Below are 24,701 nucleotides of genomic sequence, written 5' to 3'. Positions count from 1 at the left end.
CTTTCTGCCATCAAGGTTGTGTCATCTGCATATCTGAGGTTGTTGATATTTCTTCCGGCAATCTTAATTCCGGCTTGGGATTCATGCAGCCCAGCCTTTCGCATGATGTATTCTGCATATAAGTTAAATAAGCAGGGGGACAATATACAGCCTTGTCGTACTCCTTTCCCAATTTTGAACCAATCAGTTGTTCCATATCCAGTTCTAACTGTAGCTTCTTGTCCCACATAGAGATTTCTCAGGAGACAGATGAGGTGATCAGGCACTCCCATTTCTTTAAGAACTTGCCATAGTTTGCTGTGGTCGACACAGTCAAAGGCTTTTGCATAGTCAATGAAGCAGAAGTAGATGTCTTTCTGGAACTCTCTAGCTTTCTCCATAATCCAGCACATGTTTGCAATTTGGTCTCTGGTTCCTCTGCCTCTTCTAAATCCAGCTTGCACTTCTGGGAGTTCTCGGTCCACATACTGCTTAAGCCTGCCTTGTAGAATTTTAAGCATAACCTTGCTAGCGTGTGAAATGAGTGCAATTGTGCGGTAGTTGGAGCATTCTTTGGCACTTCCCTTCTTTGGGATTGGGATGTAGACTGATCTTCTCCAATCTTCTGGCCACTGCTGAGTTTTCCAAATTTGCTGGCATATTGAGTGTAGCACCTTAACAGCATCAGCTTTTAAAATTTTAAATAATTCAGCTGGAATATCATCACTTCCACTGGCCTTGTTATTAGCAATGCTTTCTAAGGCCCATTTGACTTCACTTTCCAGGATATCTGGCTCAAGGTCAGCAACCACACTACCTGGGGTATATGAGACATCAATTTCTTTCTGGTATAGTTCCTCTGTGTATTCTTGCCACCTCTTCTTGATGTCTTCTGCTTCTAGGTAAAATGCTATCTATGCCTCAGTTCTTCACCTGCAATTTGTGAATGACAATACTATTTTACAGGGCTGTTGTAACATTTACCAAGATTATATATTAAAACATCTTTAATGTTATAAACAAGCATGGGGAATCTGTGTTGAACTCCTATCATCTTTCACCAGTGGCCATGCTGGCTGTTTCTGATGAAAATTTGAGTCTAACACCCTCTGGAAGGCTGTAGGTTCCCCATCGCTGACCTGAATGCAGCAGAAGAATGGCTGTTAGTAGTATTACTATTAGTACTACTACTGCAAAATAAGCCACACTCAAGGAGTCTTTTTAAAAGGGGGGAGGGACCTCATCACTTACTATGAACATTTTGTGCCAGCAGTTTCACTTTCTGTGGAAAGAAAGCAGCCCTTAATGTTTAAGGTGGAAATCTACATTTTACCAAACCTATCCCAGGATATTTGCTCCTAGGACTAAACAGCCTGTTGAAAATTCCTAACACAGTCAGACACCAGAGGCATTATCTGCAGGTGTACTCCACGTCCTCTGAAATCGTCTCTTGGGCTTGGCTCTGGAGGGTTTCCATGCTGTGGCAGAGATTTTGTGGCAGATGAACAGAATCACTGGGTGGAAACCAAGTGTGGAGGGTTGGAATCCCTCAAAGTCTGCATGTCAAAAGGCTGTTGGGAAATTAAAAGTTCATCTCTATGGAGTACAATGAAAAAATGTAGAGGATGAAGAAGTGGAAAAAATGGTGAACACAGGTTCAAATCTTTCATTTCACCAATGTAGATTTAGTTATTAAAGGCATTTTATATTTGAAATTGACCCCTTTGTAGCCTCATGTGACAAGTGTTTATGAAGGTGGAGCCTCAATTTTTAGCATAGCCACCCTTTGCAAATTGGGAAAAATTTCTCAGCAAGTATAATTACAATGAAGCACAACCTGAAAGTTTGGCTGGTGGTGTTTACTCATCCCAATAGAAGGTAGACAAAAGGGAAGGAGTTGAGTGGTTTTTAAAAAAATCACCACCACCAAGAGGATTAGAACTGGTGGCTGCAGTTGCATGCATGTATAGGTGCTATACCGAAGCGGCTGTTTTTCAGGTAGACCTTGGATACATGAGACCAGTCTAGGACCCTGAATGCAATGCACAAGCATGTATGATATCATTGCTACACTGTACATTTGTTGACATTTTGTGAAATGTCAAGAACTTGCCTTTAAACTGCTTTTCAGTCTCTTGCAAAGCTTTATCCCACCCTGTGGCAGTGCTGCCCTTGGCCTCCAGGATCCCTCGATCTCCCAGGGCCCGAATTCTAAGTCCTGCAAAAGACAAAACTGAATCCTCCAAGCTAGCTGTTGCATACCCTCCAACATTTCTCCGATGAAATGAGGGATGTCTGGTTCCATAATGGTAATTTTACTATTTGTACCCCACACAACTTTGTGGGTTGCCCCAGCCACTCTAGGCAGCTTCCAACATATATAAAAACACAATTAAACTTTAAAAACTTCCCTATACAGGATTGCTTTCAGACGGCTCGATATCCTCCATACCCTCCAACATTTCTCCGATGAAAATAGAGACATCCTCAGGAAAAGTAGGATATTCGGGATCAAATCAGAAACCGGCATGGCTTCTCTAAATCAAGAAAATAGGGACACTTAGGGTCTGGCTGTTGCAGGTGATCTCGTGACAACTTTGCTCAGAGATTACTCACCTCATTCATTGGCCTGGACTTCCTTTGTCTGTGCCTAAGTTTGATGTCGTCTGCAAAATGAATATATGTATTTATACTACAGTACTAGGGGAATCCTGGTTTATTCCTAACAGGGCACAGGTAATGCTTCTCCTCCCACTCTCTGTCGCTGAAGGATGAGTCTCTGTTGATGAGGCTCGGCTGCATGCTTTTGATGGCTTTATTTTTATATAAGGACTGTGTTAGTATTTTCAAAGGTCAGGTAGCTTTTGTCCAAATGTACTTTCCTGGTTTTAAGAATGATGCCTCTTTAATATGATTCAACCATCTCCAGAAGCAGCAGCCTGTCATAAAGTTACTCTATTGATCTGTCAATATCACCGTCTTGTCTGCCAAATGAAAGATGGTTTAAACTCATAACCCAGGCCAGCAGCTTTCTTATTGTAAGTCGGACAAAAAATGGCATTGATCTTCCCAGCTGAAGTGTTCTTTTCACAGCTTGCCAGCACAAACACACTGTTGTCCCTTAGTCAGGGCTAATTAGCTAATAATTTAAGGCAATGGAGACAGCAGTCTTAGTTTAATTCAGTGTTGGGGGGAAATAGGCAGTAAGGCTTAAAACATGGAGTAACTTTTCTGCTCAGCTATGATAAAAAAAAAAATGTGTCCCAACTTTTTTGCTTGCAGTTTTTGATCTTTCCTCAGCACTAAAGAAGAATGTTCTTGTTGAGGCAACTAAGTGAAGCTCTTTGTTCAGGCTTTTTAGACAAAACAAAAGACAGAGGCTTGCTATCTGTAATACATAGTATTTGGCTATCAAGTTAAGAAGAGCTTCATGATTATTTGTTTAATGAAATCAAATCATTGGATTGATATGGCATGCGAAAGAGAAACGAAAACTAGGGACTGAATGCTGTATTATGTGTCACATCGGGGCTGCCCCACCTTTTGGCACATTTGGAAATCTAGGAAACTGTTGCGGAGACCACAGATGGCCATTTCACAGAATGAAAGCTGGCAACACTCCTCACGCAAATCGGCAAAACATGCATACCCCTTCTTAAACAAAAAAGCAGGTGTCCAAGTCCTTCAAAAGGGCTTGTTAAAGGTTTTATTGTTTTTTTTAAAAAAAAGTTCTGAGGGACAGGGCATTGGTGGGTGTCTGTGGGTGCCGTGGTGCCCAGTTTAGAGACCACAGTGTGAAATAAATGGCCAGGTGGTATCCTAGATGACAACAAAATCTTCAATCAGCCACACTCGGTGGGCAGGTTCTGAAGCTTATTTGTGGCTGGACTACTTCAGCCAGATTCTGTCTGCAGGTCCCTACTTCTCAAAGTACTGACCTCATCACTATTCTTGCAGCTGCCCATTTGCTTACCTCTCCCTTTGGGGCCCAGTCCTCACCATCTTCCAGGGGGAGAGGGCAAGGGATGCAGAGCTTGCAGCTCCTCCTCTTGCTGTTCACTCCCATTCCTGGAGAAGAGAAGTGAACAGGCAGCATGAGGCATGAGGTGTATGAGCAGTGACAGGGAGTTCTAAGGCCCTCTTAATGGAGCCCAGCAATGCCCCAAAGTATTGCTCAAAAGCATCAAAGGGAGATTAAAGGTAAAGGTAAAGGTACCCCTGCCCGTACGGGCCAGTCTTGACAGACTCTAGGGTTGTGCGCTCATCTCACTCTATAGGCCGGGAGCCAGCGCTGTCCGCAGACACTTCCGGGTCACGTGGCCAGCGTGACAAGCTGCATCTGGCGAGCCAGTGCAGCACACGGAACGCCGTTTACCTTCCCGCTGGTAAGCGGTCCCTATTTATCTACTTGCACTTAAGGGTGCTTTCAAACTGCTAGGTTGGCAGGCGCTGGGACCGAAAGACGGGAGCGCACCCCGCCGCGGGGATTCGATCCGCCGACCATGCAATCGGCAAGTCCTAGGCGCTGAGGTTTTACCCACAGCGCCACCCGCATCCCTCCAAAGGGAGATTAGTTACTATGAAATACATGCAAGTCCTCATAGTTGATATGGCAAAATGTGGATATGTAGAATAAGTGCATATGAGCTGAAGATGTCTCATTCTCTTAAACGTCCAGCACACATCATTGTCTTGCATTGCAGAATTTGCTGTGACGTTTTACAGGAATAGTAAAGGACCTGCTTATGTAGACTTCTGAATGCAACTGGAGTTGTTGCGTGCAAAGCAGAGCTCCTACATCCACACCCACACACTAGTGTGAATTGGCAGAATATTTTTTTCTTCTAGCTTAATGACTCCAGAATAAAATAGAGCTGATTTGACTATGCATCCTATTTTATAAAAGCCCTATAGAAAAATTGTGATCAATATCTCACTGAAGAGCTTTCTCAAAGGCCCTTTTTTGTTTTTTAGAGGGAAGTTTCATTCATGAAAGTTAATGTGTTCTGAGTTATCTTCTACTTTTTATGCCTAAAGATCAGAGGGTATCACATTCACAATGAGACCTCTGAATGCGACTTACTTGCAACTCCCGCTGAAAAGGGCAGCATATATAAACTATGATTATCTATAAGCCTATTTTTGTCCTCATCTTGTAGTTCATTCTGACCTATAGTAGAGAGAGAGAGACTCTACTAATCCTGAGCTATCACACCTACCTGGCTGCAAAGACCTTGGGTTGCCTCTAGCAAATGCTCAAGCTGAGACTTTGGCAGACCTCCAGTAGGAGTTTCCAGAACAGGGAGCTTTTTTGTCTAATTAGGGAAGAAATAATATACAGGCAAGTGTTTGCCTTCCCTGCAAAAACTCCCATTCCCCACCAAGTTAATAGTCTGATGATGCAAACAGCTGTGCAGTTCTATCACTTGACATGTGCCTATCGGATGAAAATATTGTGATGACGTCCTCTTGCTTAGCTGTGACAGCAGAAAGATTTTGGAATAAATTCACCCTTACTAAGGTCTCTAGAATGTACCATTTGAACATCGGGACTTGTCTCCTGTGATGTGCACATAACAATCTTTTAATGTTTGGATAAGCATCTTCTTTAGTTTGTATACATTTTCTTTTATTTTAAGCACACACAGGCTGTTGTGGCATTTTGGCTCTCTTATAAATAGGAAGGGTTTTTTCTTTTTATCCTTTAAGTCTCTCTTCTGAAAATTCCCAATAGCAAATGTATCTAATTTTCAAGACTGCACTCCATCTGTCAGGGTGAGGGAAGGGGAGGGGGAAGTACATTAGTAGTCTACACATGAACAACTTATTAGTTCATTTGGTCTATATGGAGTACGGTGATTCAAGACTGATTTAAAATATTCATCCTCAATTACTGGTGCAGCACAGTTCAAAGTGCTGCAAATCTGCACATTTGACTGAGAATTTGAAGGAAAATCACTGCAAATGTCTCTCTGTGTAATTAATGAAACTATCATTCTTATATAAATACTTGATGTGTGACTGTTTTGTTGTTGCTTTTCTCTTCCCATAAAACATAGGACATACATCCCTTCTGATTTCCTGTGCATTTCATATGAATATAGGGCAGTCTCTCTCTTGAGCATGCAAAATTACTTCTATGAAAAAAAATAGGGCTTGCGTACAGGACTCCAATGTTGAGTCAGAATTGTCCACGGAGGAAGTTTGAGGGGGCACATTGCAGCCACCTTGATGAAACCAAGCAGGTCTAGTCAGTAGCAAGATGGGAGCCCACCTGGAACTCCCAGACACATGGATCTTTTTTGTTTAAAAAGGCAATATATAAATGTACTAAAAATAAAGACAACCAATTAAAATAATTTAAAATAGGGGTGGGGAACCTGTGAACCAGATCTTGCTGGACTTCAATTCCCATAATCCTTGACCAATGGACATCTAGAGGGCCACAGGTTTCCATCCCCACATTGTCCTCTGATTATTATTTTTTTAAAGGATGAAGAACTCCCCACAGAGTTGTCATCATAACATCTGATTATGTAGGCTCACCTAGTGTTTGAACGTGGTTCTCCAGGGCCTTCAGGCTCAAAGACCTTACTCTGCCTTGCTACTCTGCCCAGTGTGCATGCAACATGCTGTGACGTCATGTCATGACAGTGAGCTGGGTGTGACAACTGTGCTGGGGCCTGCACCTCTACCATGGGGCCTCTATTAGGACCCTCTGTGGCCATGGTCACCCCCCGAAGATTTCCTTAGAATTCACAGAATTCAGTTTCTTGAAAATCTGAGTTGTTATTTATTTTATTTTTAAAAAACTAGACTATGGGCTGTATCCAGTGCTGTAGGTCCACCAGTGCAAGGTACTTCTTCCATGCACGCAATGGAAAGTCATTTCCTGTCCCCTGCAGCCCCCTGGGTCACCCTCAAAATCAGCTCACCAGGCTTGGGGCAGGTGGATTCAGTGCTGGGGGAGGAGGGAAAATGGAAGTTCCATTGCGCCAGCACAACCCCACTAGTGCAGCACTGCATACAACCCTAGGACTGCAAGGAAATGCTTGGAAGTATATGGACATCTCAGAAGGCTGAATAAGACTTCCAAAGGTCATAAGTTGAGGCTCTGCTATTTCGCAGAGCCCTTTTACCCCCACCCTATGCCTACCAAGAACAGAATAAATTATGTAAAACGAGAGAAATCAAGTACTTATGTTAAATGTACATAACTTATGCAGGCCATGGAATCCAGCTTCTTCTTTTTTTAGCCTTATTTTGAGGTATTAGTGCAGATTTTTTATCTAATGCAGCCCTAGCCATATTTGCCTGGGTGGACAGAAACACCTTGGGAAGTGCCCAAGCATCTGGATGCCATGGCAGAAGCCTGCTAAATCACTCTGTTGCAGAGCTCAAAGGATTTCTTTGCCATCTTTATGTTTAGCTAAGCTGGCTAAAAAACAGCCTCGGTGGAAAATAAGCCGTCCCCCCACAAACGGTCACGTGAATTGGCCTTAATTATCTTTACTTTTTTCTGCACTGTTTCTCCGGTTTAGAGGGGCCTGCTGTGACTCTTTGAGAAGCCTTGCTCTGGAGCATGCATGTAATACCCGGCTTGCCATCTGTTCAGGTTCCTTGTTGAAAACGGCAATGTAACTCTACGTTTGTGTATAGAGAGAATGATAGCAGGGTGAAGCTAGCGCCACAGGTTTTCACAACTGCTTTTTACTGTCAGGCTCAGCACCTTGCTTTCGTGTGGCAAATTGTCATTGACATGAGTTTTCCGGTAAGTGAGACAGCCACAGTGAAAGAGGCACTCTGTTCTCTCACCGAAAATCTCTGTTTTGTTTTCAGAGTCCCCATAACTTATTTAAAAAACTGCAGCAAGGTGGGATGTCTTTAAATAATTTCTTTTAGAAATAAGAGTTCTGAACATTCAATAACCAATTTTGTAGAGTTTGCTCAACATTTACAAATTAATGTCCCCCCAAAACCAGTTAGAAGCATAAAATGCTAATATTATATTTTAGTACTGACAAAAACAAAACAAAAACCTCCAGTTAACCAGGGGACTATGGAAACTTAGTGTGGGTAAATTGTAGGGTTTGCAGGCCATTTAAGCTCAGATCCTGAGAGTACAAGCAACATCAGAGCTGGGTGGCTTTCTTAATGATGCTCAGGGCAGGATCATTGTCGCCTCTGCAATATTTTTTCAGTTGCTTTCATTCATTTCATTGGTATTTACACCTTCGTCTTCTGCAGAAAGTGGGGAAAAGAATGTAGCTGGAAGAGGAAGCTTGCTTCCATTGCTTTTGGCTTCTCGCTCTTGATATATAACTGCTTCTCCTGGAAATCCTGAGTAGAGGGCTAAAACCTTGAAACCTCAGTTAAAACCCCAGAGGCATAGCTGGTGAATGAGCTTTGTCTTCACACTCTTTCTGCAGTAGAATCTATCGGGAATTGACAACCTGTAATATATAGCAGATCTTTTTGAGATATAGGATGGGCTTTGCAGAGAAATACTGGTCAGTTAGCAGAGGCCACCCCATTAGTAACTTAAATGGACTATAAGGTAGAATGCTAGTATAGGAGTGCACCTATTTTGGTGATGTTCATGATTTTCCAAGGCACCTTGGCATTTTGTGGGCTAATGAAGCCCTACTCTTTCTGTTCTTTCTTGGTCTGCTTTACCTCTAGCTATACTGCAGTATTTGAGGCCCAAGCCATTATTTTCATGACCGAGGACGGATATTGGCATACAACAACCCTATAGTATTTTCTGTGCTTTCTAGCTGTCTCATTGGATTGTCAGTTCTTCATAAATTCTATTTCTTCAAGCTGACAGCATTTCATTAGGAAGGGAAGCCCCAGGATTGTATCCTAAAGCTTTCCCTTCCTGTCTTGGAATGTATATGCAGGGCTACCAGTCAAGGGACAAGTTGCGTAACTTCTCCTTTGATAAATCACTTGAAGAGAGTTCTGAATATCATCTGTTATAATTGAACAAATTGCATGTTGGGGTCCTGGGGATGGAATGTCTGCATCTAGCCACTCACCCCCTGGTTATGAAGCTCAGTTCCTATTTCCCACATGTATTCTTGTAGCCATGATGTTGGGGCAATCAGTTTTGTGTTGCGTGGTGGGTTTCTTTTGGACACTCGGCCCTCATCAAGCGCTTCATCACTTGAGTTAGTGACGAAGCTTAGGAATTGATGTGTAGAATTAATCATTTCCAGGGAGTCTGGACTGTTTGGAAGTTGCCAGACCTCCTGCTCATCACTGCAAAGTTGTTTATTTAGCAGGCTGACACAGGAGAATTAGAATATGCATATGATATTTGTGAATGCACTACATACATGTGCCTTATGGAAATTGTGTTATTGGTCTTTGTGTTTACGAGGACCTGCTTTTTCAGGTACCAGCTGTCTTGGATGTTTTTGCTATATACAAAGGACTCCATGACAGCCATCTGGGTGTGTGTGTTTGTGTGATTGCAGCTTGGGGATGGCATTCATATACCTGAAGGGTGCATATTGTTACCACACATTTTGGTATACCTATTTGGCACAGCAGTCCAAGCAGAGAGGTATGTGCACTTAGAACAATAACAGGAGAAAGAAATAATAAGTAATATATGTTTTATAACAGTGACATGGAACCTTTCAGAGAGAATTAACAAGTTGCATATTCCTAATGTCCAGTCAAGTATATACTTCTCTCTTCCTTCCACTCATTATCTTTCCCCTATGTTGGCAAACTTCCTGTTAGTTGAATTGAGGTCTTAGTATTTAAAGGTTTTTAGCATTACTGATTCTGGATTCTACTTTTTTTGTTGGGTTGAAATTGGGATAGATTTAGCAAGTGTGTTTTAAGGGGGGGGGGGAGAGACGGTGCTTGGCTTGTCTGCAGGTAAAACTCTCCCAGACTGGAATCCTTCAATCAAACAAGTTTGTCTTTTGGATATTTTTGTCCTCCTTCACACTTTAAAATAACAATTGCCTATAATTGCTATGTGCAAAGTTAAAAGCACCCTCTGTGTTTTGAAGGGTAATAATTTTGGTGTCAAAGTTACGCTTATTGCATTTCACCAGAGAGAAAGAGAGAAACTGAATGGTTAAAAACAAGCAAGTCTAATCTTGCCCCAGCATTTATGCACCTATGAGTGATACTTTCATTTGAAAATTAAAACTGAGGCTCGCACTTAGGTGGGTGGTTAAGTGCTGTTATGTAGCAATAATCTGTTTAAGAAGACACTGAAACACTCTTGCCCTTCCCCTTGTTAGACTTTCATATCAACCTTGTTCATGCAGATTTGGACTTTCTTTCTTGGTCATCCACCCATCACTGATTCTCAAAGCAACAAAAGTTGCCAGACTAGCTGATGAGTCACCTGCACTAGCAGTTTTTTTGCTTTTAAGTGTTAATTCTGAAGGACTCCTCCTGCCTACAGTTTCTTATTTCATCTAAGGCGACTTCTGTTCTCAACAAACAAGCCTTGGGGGCATTCAGTCAGCCCTGCCTAAGAGAAGCCTGATGTGACACAAGCAGAATGTTCATGCCCACCAAGTATTAGTGCCAACTAAGCTGAACAGGGCAACTGTGGCTACATTCACATGAATTGAAGGGAAAAGAGCTTCTGTAGGTATTCTAGTTAGGAATCTGTGTCATGGCCTGGCCTAAATATGGTTCGGGATCCCCAAGTCCAACAGAAAACTCTGCTTTGTTGACGATACAAAAGCACAGGATCCTGCTAGAATATATGTAGTAGGCTTGGTCAATCCAAAGGCTTGACACTGCCTGCTAATTGCAAGGGTTATTGCTGCACAAAACTATTTCCTTCCATGTTTGAAGGAGACTCAAAGGATCTGTGTATCCACAGGCCTAGTTCAATCTAGGCTAGATTCTTGATTCAAAATGAGGCACTAGGTTCCTTAGTCTTGTGGTCTTTCCCATTACCAGAAGACAATCCAGTTCAGTGGTCATATAGGAGTATCACAGGACAGCATCTTGCACAGTTTTGCTGAAAAGGACAAGTTCACGGGATTTGCACTGTTTTATAACCCCACATTACTCATTCCTGTTTCAACCCATAAGGAACGGGCAAGATGGTGGCATGGCCATGGAGCATTTTGCATTGCTTTGGCTGGTACCCTCCTTGGCTTCCACTGGGTCCTTGTGCCTGCTGTCTATACACTAGGAATAGCCCTGCTGGATCAGACCAAAGGTCTGTGGAGTTCCACATCCTGTTTCCCACAATGGCCAACCAGATGCCTATTAGAAGTTCACAAATAGGACGTGAGGGCAATGAAATTCTTTTGTTGCTGTCCCTCAACAGGTGATATTCACTGGCATGCTACCTTTCAACTGGGAGATAGCATATAGCTATCATAATTAGCAGCCATGGATAAATCCATCCTCCCTGGATCCACTTTTACAGCCATCCAAGTTAGTGGCCATCGCCACATCTTTTGGCAGTGAATTTCAGAATTTATTGTGTACTGTAAAAACTCTTCCGTTTGTCTGTCCTTCATCTTATGACAATCACTTTCAATGGATGAATCCCAAACTTATGAGGAAAGAAAAACTGTATCCTCCCCTCTCTTTTTACTTTCATCACACTGCTAAAGCACTGTTAGTGTAGGAAGGGTTTATTTCAATTTTAAATGTGAAATTTTCTCAGGCAAGAGAGAGAGAGTTGGTGAGGTCCTCCAATATGTATGTCAAATCCCCTTTCCCTTTATTAGAAAACAGAACAGCACCTCTGATCCCTGAATTTTAAAAGGCTAGTGTCTGATCATCAGTATTTTAACTAGTACTGTAAGACAGGACTTTCTAAAATTGAGTAGGAAAGAAGAAAGGAAACTTGTTCAAACATTCTTGGGGAACACAGTACAGATTTAGATGTAGCACCATGCCAGACTGTGGACCATCCAAGAATTTGAGTCGAGGGGCTTCATAGTTAGCCCACACCTAGGAGTTGTAGGAAATTTGATTAAATGCAGCTGCTTATTAAATGTTTGGGCATTCTTTTGAGTCACAAACCGGCTAGAGTGTCAACACTTCAGTAAAATTAATTTCCTGAACCTTCTCTGCTGCCTGGAGGAGAGGGAGGTACACAGGCTATGTGACTCCAAAGGATTCTTTGATAACTCCCTCTTTCATAACAAACCAATCTCACCGCTTTCCCTCTCTGGGTTGCTGGGACTGGACTTCAGGGACCTGTACTACTTCTTTTTTTGATGCAGAAAGCACCTCATTGCTGCTAAGCTTGGAAACCAAATGAGTGCCAGGTACTTAATGCCATAGTCTTTGTGGGACCCAGAAAGGCAGGGCAATGGGTAGCAATTAAGTGAGCATATTTAAGTGGCAGGCAGCTAAGGGACAGCTAAATATCTTTCCTCTGTGATCTGTCTGCTGCTCAGTCTGAAGAGGAGTTGCACTGCTTAGGGAGAAATGGGGGCATAGTTGGTTCCTCCCAATCACCGAACTCCCAGGCTAGGGGCATTCTCTCCCAAAGGTTTCTTCCTGTCTTTATTCCCTTGTAAATATTCCCTTGTGTTAACCTTGTAGCACTTTCCGTAAAGCTCTAATGTCTTACTCCCAGCGCTGCTTATTTGAGCTGTACACTGCCTGACAAGGGAGTAATACTATTAATACACTGTTATGCTCCACAAATAAATGACAGCATCTCCTTCACCCAATTTCAATGTTTATTGTTCTTCAATATCAGCCTCCTTATAGTGCAAAAAGTACAAATTTTGAGTAGAATTTAAGAAAATCTTACATTATTTGTATTCAGGATTTGTTGCATTTTAATCCATGCCAGCGTGAGGGGGATTTAGGTGTGATTTGCTAGGCATTTTTGTCTTTTAATTAGAGCAGAAACATTTTGGGAAGAAAGGGAATATAAATGCACTCAAAATAGAGACGTACACAAAATCTGAATTTCAAATACCCCAAACCATGAAGTGAAATATTGCATATTTATTTTTCCTGGTATGGCATTCTTGGTGGCAGCTCCCCAGCTCTGTAATTTCTCTTGGGGGGTCATTCAAACCCAGATTTGGTTCCTTTTAGGACTGATCTACATCACTTTCAGTCACAGAATCCATCATTTATTATGACCTGCAAGAAGAGGACTTTTTTTTTTTAAAAAAAAAGAAAGCATATATGCCCATATGATTAGGCAATCCATTCAGATGGGTGGGATACACATAATAAATCATCACCATCATTTACCTTTTTCCCTCTAGGTTTATAAGATGAAGGGGAAAGTGGGGCTCTTGTATCTTAACGATAAGAAGGGATAATTGCTTACCACATCAAGGTGAGCAAAGGTGCACCTGCTGAAATTTCTTATTCTGCTTTAGCATTAAAACTACAGAAGACTTGTCTGCATTTGCAGCTAGTCACCCTCTCCCTGTGAAATCCTTTTTTAAAAACAAAAACAAAAACATGATGTACAGGCCAATGTTGCACTGCATACAAATCCCCTTCTGTGTGCCATACTACCAATATGACCAGTGGCCTAAGATGTTTGTTTTAATGCAGCCATCTATCGCAAAAATGAGAAACCTGTGCTGCCCACCCTAAATGCTGGTGGACTAAAACTCCAGTCCTCACTGACCTTTGGTCATGCAGGATGTGGCTAATTAGCGTAGTTAGTTAGTTAGTTAGTTAGTTAGTTAGTTAGAAGCCCAGGGCAACTCAACACAACTTACAGCCAAGCAACCAGACAGACACAAAACCCTGCATAGATATATCAAACCAAAAAAAGAAATACACTAAAAACATTCCATCTGATTTTAAAAGGCAATAGTTAATCAGCCAAAGGCCTGGTTCAAGAGAAACGTTTTTGCCTGGCACCTAAAGATATGTAATGAAGGTGCCAGGCGAGCCTCTTTGGGGAGAGCATTCCACAAGCGGGAAGCCATTGTAGAAAACGCCCATTCTCATGTTGCCACCCTCCAGACCTCTTGTGGAGAAGGCACATGAAGAAGGGCCTCAGATGATGACCACACGATCTGGGTCTGTTGGAACTGGATTTCAGCCCCACCTGTAGTTCCATAGGTTCCCCAGATATGTATAATGATTGCTGTTCAATCTTCATGTATTTTTCAGTTCCTTCATGTAGACAGCCATTTGTCTGATCACCTGTATTGAATAAAAAATAATTGCAGATTTTTGAATATTGAAAGAAACCTGTTTCTTTTTTCTGTCAAAAACATAAATGTGCCACCAGTGATTAGCGTAGGCACATTATACCCAGTGAAGGATGCTAGGGGGGGAAATATGTTTTTGTATTTTCCAGTATGTTTATATATAATCATATACCTATGTAAACTAAAATACAAAAAATAATTTTTTTAAAGTCTTCTGCCATGAGCCAGTGCATTATAAATAAATATTATTCAGCCTACGACAGGAGGAAAATGTTCATGTTAGCATTGCATCTATTAGCACCTTGCCAAGAGGGCATTAAAAACCTGTTCCACCAGCTTAGTATGAACTTTCTCCTCTGTCAGACAAGGACACGAAAGCTTTCTGTAGTGGTAGAAATGTGTGGGTGATAGGTGTGCTAAGAGGCAGGAGTGCACAAAAGGTTTAGTACTAGATTGATTCACTGTTCTGCTGCTCTGTACCTTCTGAAACTTAATAACTTGGCTACCCAGTTTAGCTAACACCAACTGCGTATTCAGAAAAACATGTTTTCCGCATGCTGCTTACCCTGAATATTGATATGCAGATCTGAAGATGACTATTTGAGCATATTCCGCCAAGCTAGATCTTCTAAACGAAACACTTTATAGGGTGAGCTAAATAACCAGAAGAAAATAATGTAGACTTTTGTCCACTGGGAATCATTTCCCTTTCAGCTCTGAGCCTCTTTTCAGAATTTGTTTTGGGAAGGAGAAGGTTAAAAGTTTCAGAAGTTGCATTTGAGAGTCATGGGGACCATCAGGAGGCAAGGTGGATGGGGCACCAAAGTGTCTGCTCTGGGATGAGGGGAACGGTTACCCACTGTAGGCTTATAGGATCAAAGCCCTGTAAAGGGTCCCCAGGCCATGTGCTACCCCCAGAGACATACCAGGCTCCTCACAGTCTCTAGGCCCCTTTCTAATTCCCTCACCATCAATCACTGTGGGACAGCATTTAAGAGGAGTGGCTGGCTGGCAGCCCCCTCCCCTTTAACAGTCACTTAAAGTTTTATATGCTAGTGCATAGTGCAGACCACTTTCCCAGGCCTTTCTTCGTAGCACACAAGCTGCCCCCTTCCTCCCCTTTGTCTCGTCTATCGTTAGGATGATGATGATGATGACGACTTAGAAGTAGGGGTGCGGGGAAAGAATTGTTTTAAACCACGATTTCCAGGTTACAATCCTGGTCTGTACCTTTAAAAAAACAACCCAAAAACTGATGAAGGATGAGACAAAGCATGTGTGGCTTCTCCTGCAGAGTTCTTCCCCTGGTCTTTTTGTCCTCCTCTCTCCCTCCTCCCTCGTCCCCAGTACCAAATCTGCCTTTCGCTGCAGGCCTGCCACAAAGCCAGGAAGGCAAATGCGGGAAGGGGGGTGTCTCTGGGCAGGGAATGAAAGGAACAGGGAGAGGGACAGAGACAGGAGAAGCTGCAAATGCTTCATGAGGAATTGTAAAGGGTCTGAGCAAATTTCTGGGTAGCAAACTGGCAACCCTGCTTGGAGCAATGATTTGTGCATCTAGAAATATATCCTTGTAAGCCTCTAGGTATTCAGGGCAGATTTTTTGGAAGGCCTCTGAAGCTCCACTCTTCTGGAACACCACCTGTTCTCTTGGTGCCAAGTCTAACATGTGCTAACAGGCCCTTATTAACTGCTTGCCTGATTGCCTCTCTCTGGGTAAGCACCCGAGAACCAGATCCTGCAATATCCTAGCAGGGCCTCTCTGAGGACATGCAGGTTGCTGAAAGAATTAGCTTCATCTTTTCCAGCCTTTATACGAGGCTGTCTTAGGAGAGAGTTGATATTTACTCTTGCAATACAAAGATGATGCTCCTTCAATCTGTGTCCCGGATCCTTCACACTTTTGCTCTTGGGTAGGCTGTCCCTCAAATGAATGTCTCTCATTTTAAGGGGGCTTAGCTTGTGGGCGTTTTTTCTGAGTAGTTGGAATTGCAGAAAACACCCACAACTTTCTGAACTTATTTGTTGGCAGTTACCCTGTGTCAAGCACAACATTGTGTCCCTGCAAAGTGACTGGGGCTGGATTAAGGGTGTTCAGCACCCACCAATCCTGCCCTGTGCTATAGAAGCCTGTCTGGAGACACAGTGTGCAGGGAAAGTGTCACTGTTCCAAATGTGGCTGCGTGTTGCCATCCTTTGGCCCACTTTGCCTGGGCACCTGCTGAAGATGGTTGACCAGTTTTCTTAGTCATAGGGTTAGGGTTACAGGGACAGTGGAGTGTTCCAGGTGCATTTCCTGTCCTCACTGCTCAGGAAGAATCGCACCTTTAAAGTGTATTGGAAGTGAGGGGCAGATGATAGGGCTCCCTGTTGCTGCCACCTGAGGTGAGATGAAATAACCTCTGGGGAGCATCCTGGCCATGCTTCTTTTGGGCCCTTTCATGAGGTAAAGGAGTGGCGTTTATTTATTTCATGCATTTATATCTCACCCTTAAAAATAACCATCCAAGGGCAGGATCAAGGATCAATGCACATAATAAAACACACCAAGAAAGCAATAAAATCAAGATATAGTGCTGCTACGGGAGAAAGAGGAAAGTGTGCCAGAGAGGTTGAGGCTGGGAGTGTCTGTCCCCACTCCTTGCAGCATTATAATTTCTCTGAACAATATCTAAATGTTTTCAAAACTGTGGCTTCATATCTTTTCACAGCTGCAAAACTTCATGCTTTCTAGGACCTGGTGCTGCTTCTCTTGTGTTAATATCTTTCCATGGCCCCTTTTGGGCTTGAAACATTTCCACTGTTGCCTTCTACTTGCTAGCTCTTCACTAGTCCATTTTCTCCACATCTGCTTTCCTGGAAACCTGTGGTTTGTTTTGTGCTTAAAATATCCCTTCCAATCTAACCTTTGAAATATATACTTCCTCTTTTTTAAGTTGACTTTGTATTCATTGGTATGATTTGACCCAGGGCTTGTCTGAGCTCTCTTCACTGTTCCCAGTTGATTCTGATCTCCTCTCAACAAAATTACTCCCAATACATTGCCTGACTGTGGTGTTCCTGGTAGCTGTCATCTTCACTGTGTTAGGGCTGTCTAATTACTCTCCTGCAGAATCTGTAGCTCAGAAATCTGTACTTCCCTGATGACAGAAACTGCAACAATTCACTTTGTTTTGCTGGACACCCAGGCCAGTAAAGTAAACATATGTCAAAACCTTTCCTTGTCTTATGTTAACAGTGAGCCTGGTTCTGTGATCAAGGAACAACACACCCTCCTCTTTATTGCAACACAGAGATCTTCCCTGTAATAAATACTCAGCATCGCCTACAAATAAGGAACACAAATTATAATTTTGCTTTGCCTCCACTGGCTGTTTCTGTGCTCCCTCTGCTGGATCAGGAAGCACACACTGCCCCCAGAAAACCCCAAAGATTGCAGTAGTGCTGAAGCTGTATAAAGAATAGGGGCTGTTACATATTCATACTGACATACAAACAATATTATTGCACATTAAGATGTGCAGTTTACCTGAAAGGGGTGGCAAGCAAAACAGTTTGCTTACAGAAAGTAAATATCTCAGGCAGTTTATGTAGACAGCTTCAAATAAACCTTCAGATTTAGGGTTGTTTCAGTTAATCAGCAGTAATGGTAGGTAAGGAAGAGAATACAGAGATACCTTTGGAGCATGTCAGCATTGCTCTTGAGTGAAAATAATTGCTTCCAAATAAAAAAAATGAACTGATAAGGTATTAGTTGTAAATGACAGGGCCATTTCAAACAATATTAGCATATATATATATATATATATATATATATATATATATATATATATATTACTAAATTATATTATTTAGTTATATATAACCAAATTGAAAACAAAATGTTTGTAGCTGGCATCTAAATCAGTATAGTGAGTATCCATGTAATATTAAGAGGCAGGGAGTTTCAAAGAATCGCACTGCAGAACTGAAAGATTGCCTCCTAGCATATAATGTAGAATGACTATTATATGGCCCTGGTAGAAGTGCAAGTCCTACAGATCAAAGCCATCCAGTAGGTGATCCTTTAAGTAGGCTGTTTTTGAGATAGAGGAGTGTTACCTAGAAGACCGGACAAGGATAGTGCTTTTTGGCATTAATCTAGTCAAGATCGATGGTCGTTTGAAATTTCATAAATATTTCTGTGACATTCTCCCACTGTGGCTCTGCAGACCTATGGAAGACAGCCTGCTAGGAGACCATGCTTGGCTGCTAAAACAGCACATAGAAGGCACATTGCCTATAAGCAACCCATTGACAAAATAGCTTTCCCCAGAAAACACTGTGATTTGCCAGGGTAATTTGTAAACTTTGTCTTCGTCTTGATGGGAAAATGTCTGGAGAGCACCAGGTTGGGAAAGGAGGCTCTAAAAGAAAGAGCCGCGTATTGACTGTGGCAGGGCTAGCCAACCTGGTACCACCCCCCTGCCCATGGCTGGCATCATCCCTAACCACTAGCTATGCTGGCTGGAGCTGATGGCAGTTGGGAGTCCAGCAACACCTGGAGAAGCAACACCTGGAGCTCAAATAAATGTTAATTTGTAGCATCTGGAGTTCCTTCATTCCTTCATTTTTTCTTTTCTTTTTTAACCTGCTTCTGTGGAAGTAAACACCCATGCTTCCCTATTGCATGTAAGAACTTTTGCCTTGAATGAGATTAGGAGCCTATGGAGAAATTCCTTTTCAGGCAGCCCCACACATGTGGTCTGCCCACTGCAAAACGAGAGTATATACCCATGCTTGTGTAGGGATTCACATACGTAGGTGCCTGTTCTCGCTACATGGGGTTTGGCACAAGAGCATGAGGCTTTCTCCCCCTCCCCCAAAAAAAGTTCCACGAGTACAACCTGCATGCAGGGAATATTTATGAAACAGCCCTATGGGGCAGCTTTGTAGAGGACATCCTGGCTTCAAGGGAGTGGCCATAGCTCTCCCCAACATGACATGGGTGCCATTAAACTGCTACTTTGGAGCACAGGATGAAGAAGATCCATTGTGGGTAGCAGGCAAACCATCCTAGTGCCATTGAGGGAAAGTGTCAGGGACAGACAACAGTAGCCTATTGAGCTTTTGGTACTTGACATTGTATATTCTGTCCTGCAATCAAATTGTGAGCATGCAGATGCTTGGTACCTTTGGTAATAATGTGCCTTTTTATTGTAGGAAATTGGATCTTGTTATGTGAAGCTTCAAAGGGCCTAGTCATTAGCTGCCGCTAGATAGGAAGTGCTCGTGGAACACTCTGGTAAGATATTTCTCTTTTGACCAGTTGTATGCATACAGGTTATTTGTTCATTCTCGCTCCATTATAAGAAATTAGGGTAAGGATAAGTATATCTTGCATGCTACACAGCTGGCCCTGCCATGCAGCAGAGCGAAGCAACCTAGTCCTGGAGACGCCATAGATAAATGGCAGAAATTGGTGTCTGAATGATGCAGCAAGACCTTTTGGCATGTTGGCCCTAGCTAGGGGTGGTTGGGGTGTGCCTTTTGCATAATGCCTTGGGCTGACACCATGCACACACATACCCATGATAGTTCAGGAATGGGGAACTGCAGGCCCAGGTGCCAAAGGCAGCCCTGACCACCAGAACTCACTCCAGGTCACTCCTCCTTCCCTCTCCATGCCACACCATCACCACCCTGCTGTGCATTCTCCTTGAGTGTTTTTGCCTGTCTGAAATGTGTCCTTGAACTATGACAATGGCTCTTGCTTTTCTGAATGGAGGACAGAGAGGGCGGAGATGTGTAGACACTACTGTACTATACAAAAGTAAAAATAATAGCAGTTGTGGCCCTGGGAGGATGGCCCAGAAAGCCTAGGGCAGAAAATGCACTAGTTAAAGAGCTATTGGTATGATTCATTTCAGGTGTAACGACACCATGCATGAGGAGCCTTGGGGTCATGTTCTGCCTCTTCCCCATGTGAGGGATGAAGATGAGAAGCTGTTTGATGAACCACAGTTTCTCGTGTTGAGACAAAATGGGAAACTGTGGTTTGTTAAAAACCGTGAATAGAAATGTCTCATCTCGTGTGCATAAGAGGGGGAAGGGGATGAAGGAGTGCACATGCCTGAGGCTCAGTATACCTCTTCAGCGTAACACTGCATAGTTGCATATTAGCCAGGCCTATGCTGGGCCTTGAGTGCTGTCAAACATTCCTGAGGTTCTGCACAGCCCTATTTTCTCTCCTTAGGCTCCTTTTCTATAAGAATGTCTGCTTGTTTTGTGCCGATGTGAGTGGCTGATCTAGTCTAATATGACAGTAATCCTAGCAAGCAGATGTGCCTTGGTCCTGCCTGCCATCTGCTCAGGTTCTTTAGCATCACATGAGGCTGGCCGGGCGGGGGGAGGGGGGGGCACAGCCCTTTGGATCTGCATGTAACCTATGTAAAGTTAAAGCACAAAACTATTATTACAGCCAGTAAAAAAGAGTACCTGGAAACATGAGAAGCATCCAGGTCAGACTATGTCCTAATTATCCTAATACTACTTACTCTGACTGGCAACAGATCTTTAAAGTCTGTGACAGTGGTCTATTGCATCACTTGCTACCTGATCCTTTAAATTGGAAACGCCAAGAATTGCATCTGACACCTTTCGCATGCAAATATGTGCTCTGTCAGTGAGTTTGTGGCTTCTCTCTCATTGGATGCAAATTGGTTGGTCAGTTTCAGAGCTTTTTGAGAGACAGGCAATAGTGGTTGCTGTGGATAAGGAAAGGGATGGATATCTATTGCAATCTGTGGCTGGTTCTTGCTTGTCCAGACAATTTGTACTCTGTTGTTTGTTTATGTGCTGGCCTGGTTTTTTGTTTTTACCTGCTGCTCTCTAGGCAGGGATTGAACTTTAAGAAACAAGAGATTTAGTTTGTTTGTTTTTACTTTATTCAAAACTGTTGATTTCTAAGGTGAAAGAGTGCAGCCGGCTCAGAATGTAATAGGTGCAATTACTGCAAAGGAAAGTTGTATAGCCTCTGTTCCCCTTATTAACCAAACTGACTTCTCTCCCACTCAAGACTGTTTTCTGCCTCCACATCCATCTGCAGTCATTAGACATTCCTTCTGGCAGTACCAGTCACTCACACAGATGGACTAAACCATACATTTACTGGCAGAGCTGTTCCATCTCCCCCACCCCAGGCAAGGCTTTATGGAGCCTGGAGCTTGCATAACAGTTGACCCCAGCTCAGGATCCAGTAGATCGCAGGCTAGCTCAGTTCCTCCCCACCTGTTTCATGGCCTTCCGCAGGCTGACACCAGTGGGAACCCCACTTGCCTCCAATTCACACTATCAATAGTAGCTGTTGCAACTATTGGTGAGCCAGGTTGCCCATCTAGGAGCATTGACTTCATTCCTGGCCTTGGAGAGAATGGAATCATAGATTGGTAGAATTGGGAGGGACCCCCTGCAATACAGGAATCTCAGCTAAAGCATCCATGGCAAATGGCCATCCAACCTCTGCTTAAAAACCTCCAAGGAAGGGGAGGCCACCACCTCTCTTGGACAGTGTTCGAAACTCCCATTGTTCTAGATGCATTTTGCGACAGGGAATTTCATTAGTGCGAGCAGTTTCTGAACTCTGGGCGCAGTACTACACCTAAGATTTCAGATTAAAACTACAGAGTGGAAGGAAAGGAGGACCTTTTTCTGCCTCCCCACTTCCAGCTACTCTCTGAAGACTGGAGAAGAGACCCTCTTAAGAAAAGTGGGGGTGGGGGTGGGCAGGGGAAGGACTAGACCATGTGAAAAATGAACACAATATTTTAGCTGCAGTTCATTTTCAGCTTTGTATTCTTGTTATAAAAAAGTGTGCCTAGACATTCCATTGTTGCGCCCATAACCTAGGCTTAAGGTGCCATTTAGCTCCTAGCTTTCATATCTAAGTTTCTAACACTGCTTTTGGGAGTCCATTCCACTAACACATCTTACCATCAGAAAGTTCTTAGTCGGAATCTCCTTTCTTGTAGCTTGAAGCCATTGGTTTGAGTCTTACCACGCAGAGCAGGGGAAAACAAGACTTGCTCAATCTTGCATGAAACAACCCTTTAGATATTTGAAGACGGCTATCATATCTCTTCTTAGTCTCCTCTTTTCCAGGCTAAACATACCCAGCTTCTTCAACCGTTCCTCATAAGGTTTCCAGACCCTTGATCAACTTGGTAGTCTCTCGTGGAGAGCAGCTGTGGTGTCACAGGCCACATTTGCAATCCGTGTGGGCCTGTTAACATTCTCCGATCTTATGACTGACAGCCCTGCTCTAGATGCTCAACTACATCATCATACATTACCAGATGCTAGAATGATATACTTGGGCCTGCTTCTTCTTAGGTTATTTCCTTCAGTGCCCTAAGTACTTAGCTGACACATCTTTATGCCCAGGAAAAGACAGAGCAAGCTATTTTGTGTAGATATATTTCAAATATTATATAGGGGGATTACAGTGGCCGCCATCTCTCCTGGTACCCACATGTTTGTGTGTTCAAGCTAAGTCATGGATTTGAAGCAATTTATTTAGTTCCTTATTGTATTCATATCCTACCTTCCCTCTAAGGTGCTCTAGGTGGCATTCATGGCTCTCCCCCTGCACCTGACAGTAAGGTATTTATATTTATTTCAGAGACTGAAAACAAAGTGGCATTGGGCAGTGTTTCTTTCTGTGTTGATGAAATGTGTTTTTAAGCAGTCTTGTGCTGGAGACAGGCAATTTCCCTTCCCCTCCCTCCGAAAGTTCAAGGCGGTTTAGAAGAAGGACCACAGCTCGTGGTGTGTGCACACATCCCCCTCTTTCGCCTCTTGTTTAGTTAGATTTCGTGTTGCTTCGAAAACCTGCAAAAAACATTTAACCGAAGGTAAGAGAAGGGCACCAGAAATATGGGGAGCTGAGCGTGCAAACCAAACCTCCTGTGTGTTCGATCCTTCAACGGTTCATTTTTGGCGAGTGTCACCATAAGCAACATCCACTAATCTGATTTGATAGCTGTCATCTTGAGAGCTGCAGTAATGCAAACAAAAGATGATAACTCAAACGAGGTTAGAGTGAAGAGCTGTTCCCCAAGTCTTGCTGTTGCCATGTGGAATCCCCAAGTCAAATTAGAGTGTGGCATTCGTTCCTTTAGCTCCTGGGAATCTGCAGTTAAGATTCAGACAAACTCTCTCTCTCATTTCCACTTGGAAACACAGTTCTTTGGAGACTCCCTCTAAACACCAACTGAGGTCTGATTCACGTAACTGAGAGGCTTATTTTCAAAACGTGTTGTCCTTTTTTTCTGGCATGGCAAACTAGTTCTGTGCATAAGGTTCACTACACTGCTAGATGCCAATATACCCAAAATTGGTTGCATCAGGAAGCAGTTGTGCTGCTTTTCAGCTTTGCTGAGTGTAGTCATTATAGGCTGATATTCTTAGACAGGATGAGACTGGAACTTTTCCACCCTTGAGAAAGAGAATTTATGAGTTGGGTGAAGTAGCTAAGTGTGGGGCTTGAACTCTGGCCTACTTAGGGGTTTCAAAATGGAGATATTTTTTGGCCCTCCGCCTACTACTTTAGAAATGCTTTTCCTTTGATGGTAACTCTTACTGTTCTGAGAAAATATATTTGGGTATTTTGTTTGGCTTTATGTAGTTGCGCCACAAATTCCCAAGAGAAAGAGAAGACGTAATTCACAATAACAGACCAACACAGAATATACAATTGACTAAATCTTGGGTGCAAATTTTTGTCTGGAAGAACTAACACGTTGATACAGTGCAGAACACTCTTCATTGGCAGCCTGACCTGCACATACTGTACTTATTCGCAAATAATTTGCACTCTATCAAGTGGGGTTTTTCCCGTGTAAGTGTCCATAGGATTGCAGCCTTGTGGTAAAATAATTGCAAGATGGGCCTGTAGTTTCTCATGTCAAAGAATGGTACTTTAGCCGAGCTTTCTTCCTGAACAGGTAGTTTACACATGCAGGAAAGTTGGTGGGTTTATTTGCTTTGTTTTTAAATGTGAGGCTTCATTCAAATTATATGATCTCCCCAAAAGAACTGTACCACATGCTGTTTCCTTGTTCTGCTGCCAATCTCTGCTGAGAGAGGGTTCTTCGGCAAGTATTGCTTTCTTGCCTGCGTTGTTTAAGTCCAGCTTGTTTTTTACACACTTCACTGGGCCTTGATATTGCAAATGATACAGCTTTTTGTATGGCAGTCCCAACACATGGATAAATTTCTTTTCCTTGCCTCTCATACGAGCTCCAGTGCACACTCACAATGCAGGCTGGATCTTAGTTCAGGCTCCTTTTCTCTGCGTTGATTTAGATCTGTTTCTTTGCCTTCCTTTAATCTAGGTCTGTGGTGTTAAATTTCCTCTCTGGTGATTACAGAAGTATGAAAGGCTGGGGGGAAGTGAGAGAATCTACTGCCAGTATGGTGGGTTATATAAATATGAATATGAAGTTGGGAAGGGGAGGGGAGCCGGCAGGTGTAGAAATTTAGAGTGGTGTGCAGAATTTGTTGCGCTTCGTTCATTACTTCAGTTTTTTTTTTAAAAAA

The 24,701-nt window shown here is 42.8% G+C and overlaps 1 protein-coding gene across 9 annotated transcripts in view; it reads left to right on the top strand.

Annotated features, from left to right (window-relative positions):
- The window catches only part of ZMIZ1 (zinc finger MIZ-type containing 1), a 366,767-nt gene that overhangs the window by 142,570 nt on the left and 199,496 nt on the right, over nt 1-24,701 (top strand). For 8 of the 9 annotated variants that reach the window (XM_028729170.2, XM_028729172.2, XM_028729171.2 and 5 more), the window contains one exon: nt 19,326-19,407. The exons of the other annotated variant lie outside the window; for it this stretch is intronic. The gene's annotated coding sequence lies outside the window, so the exon portion shown is untranslated. The remainder of the gene's footprint in view (nt 1-19,325; nt 19,408-24,701) is intronic. 9 annotated transcript variants of the gene reach the window in all.

Source organism: Podarcis muralis, chromosome 6 (assembly GCF_964188315.1).
Source record: "Podarcis muralis chromosome 6, rPodMur119.hap1.1, whole genome shotgun sequence".
Taxonomy (NCBI): Eukaryota; Metazoa; Chordata; class Lepidosauria; order Squamata; family Lacertidae; genus Podarcis; species Podarcis muralis.
Note: the sequence above shows the minus strand (reverse complement) of the source record. Positions and strands in the feature narration are given on the sequence as shown.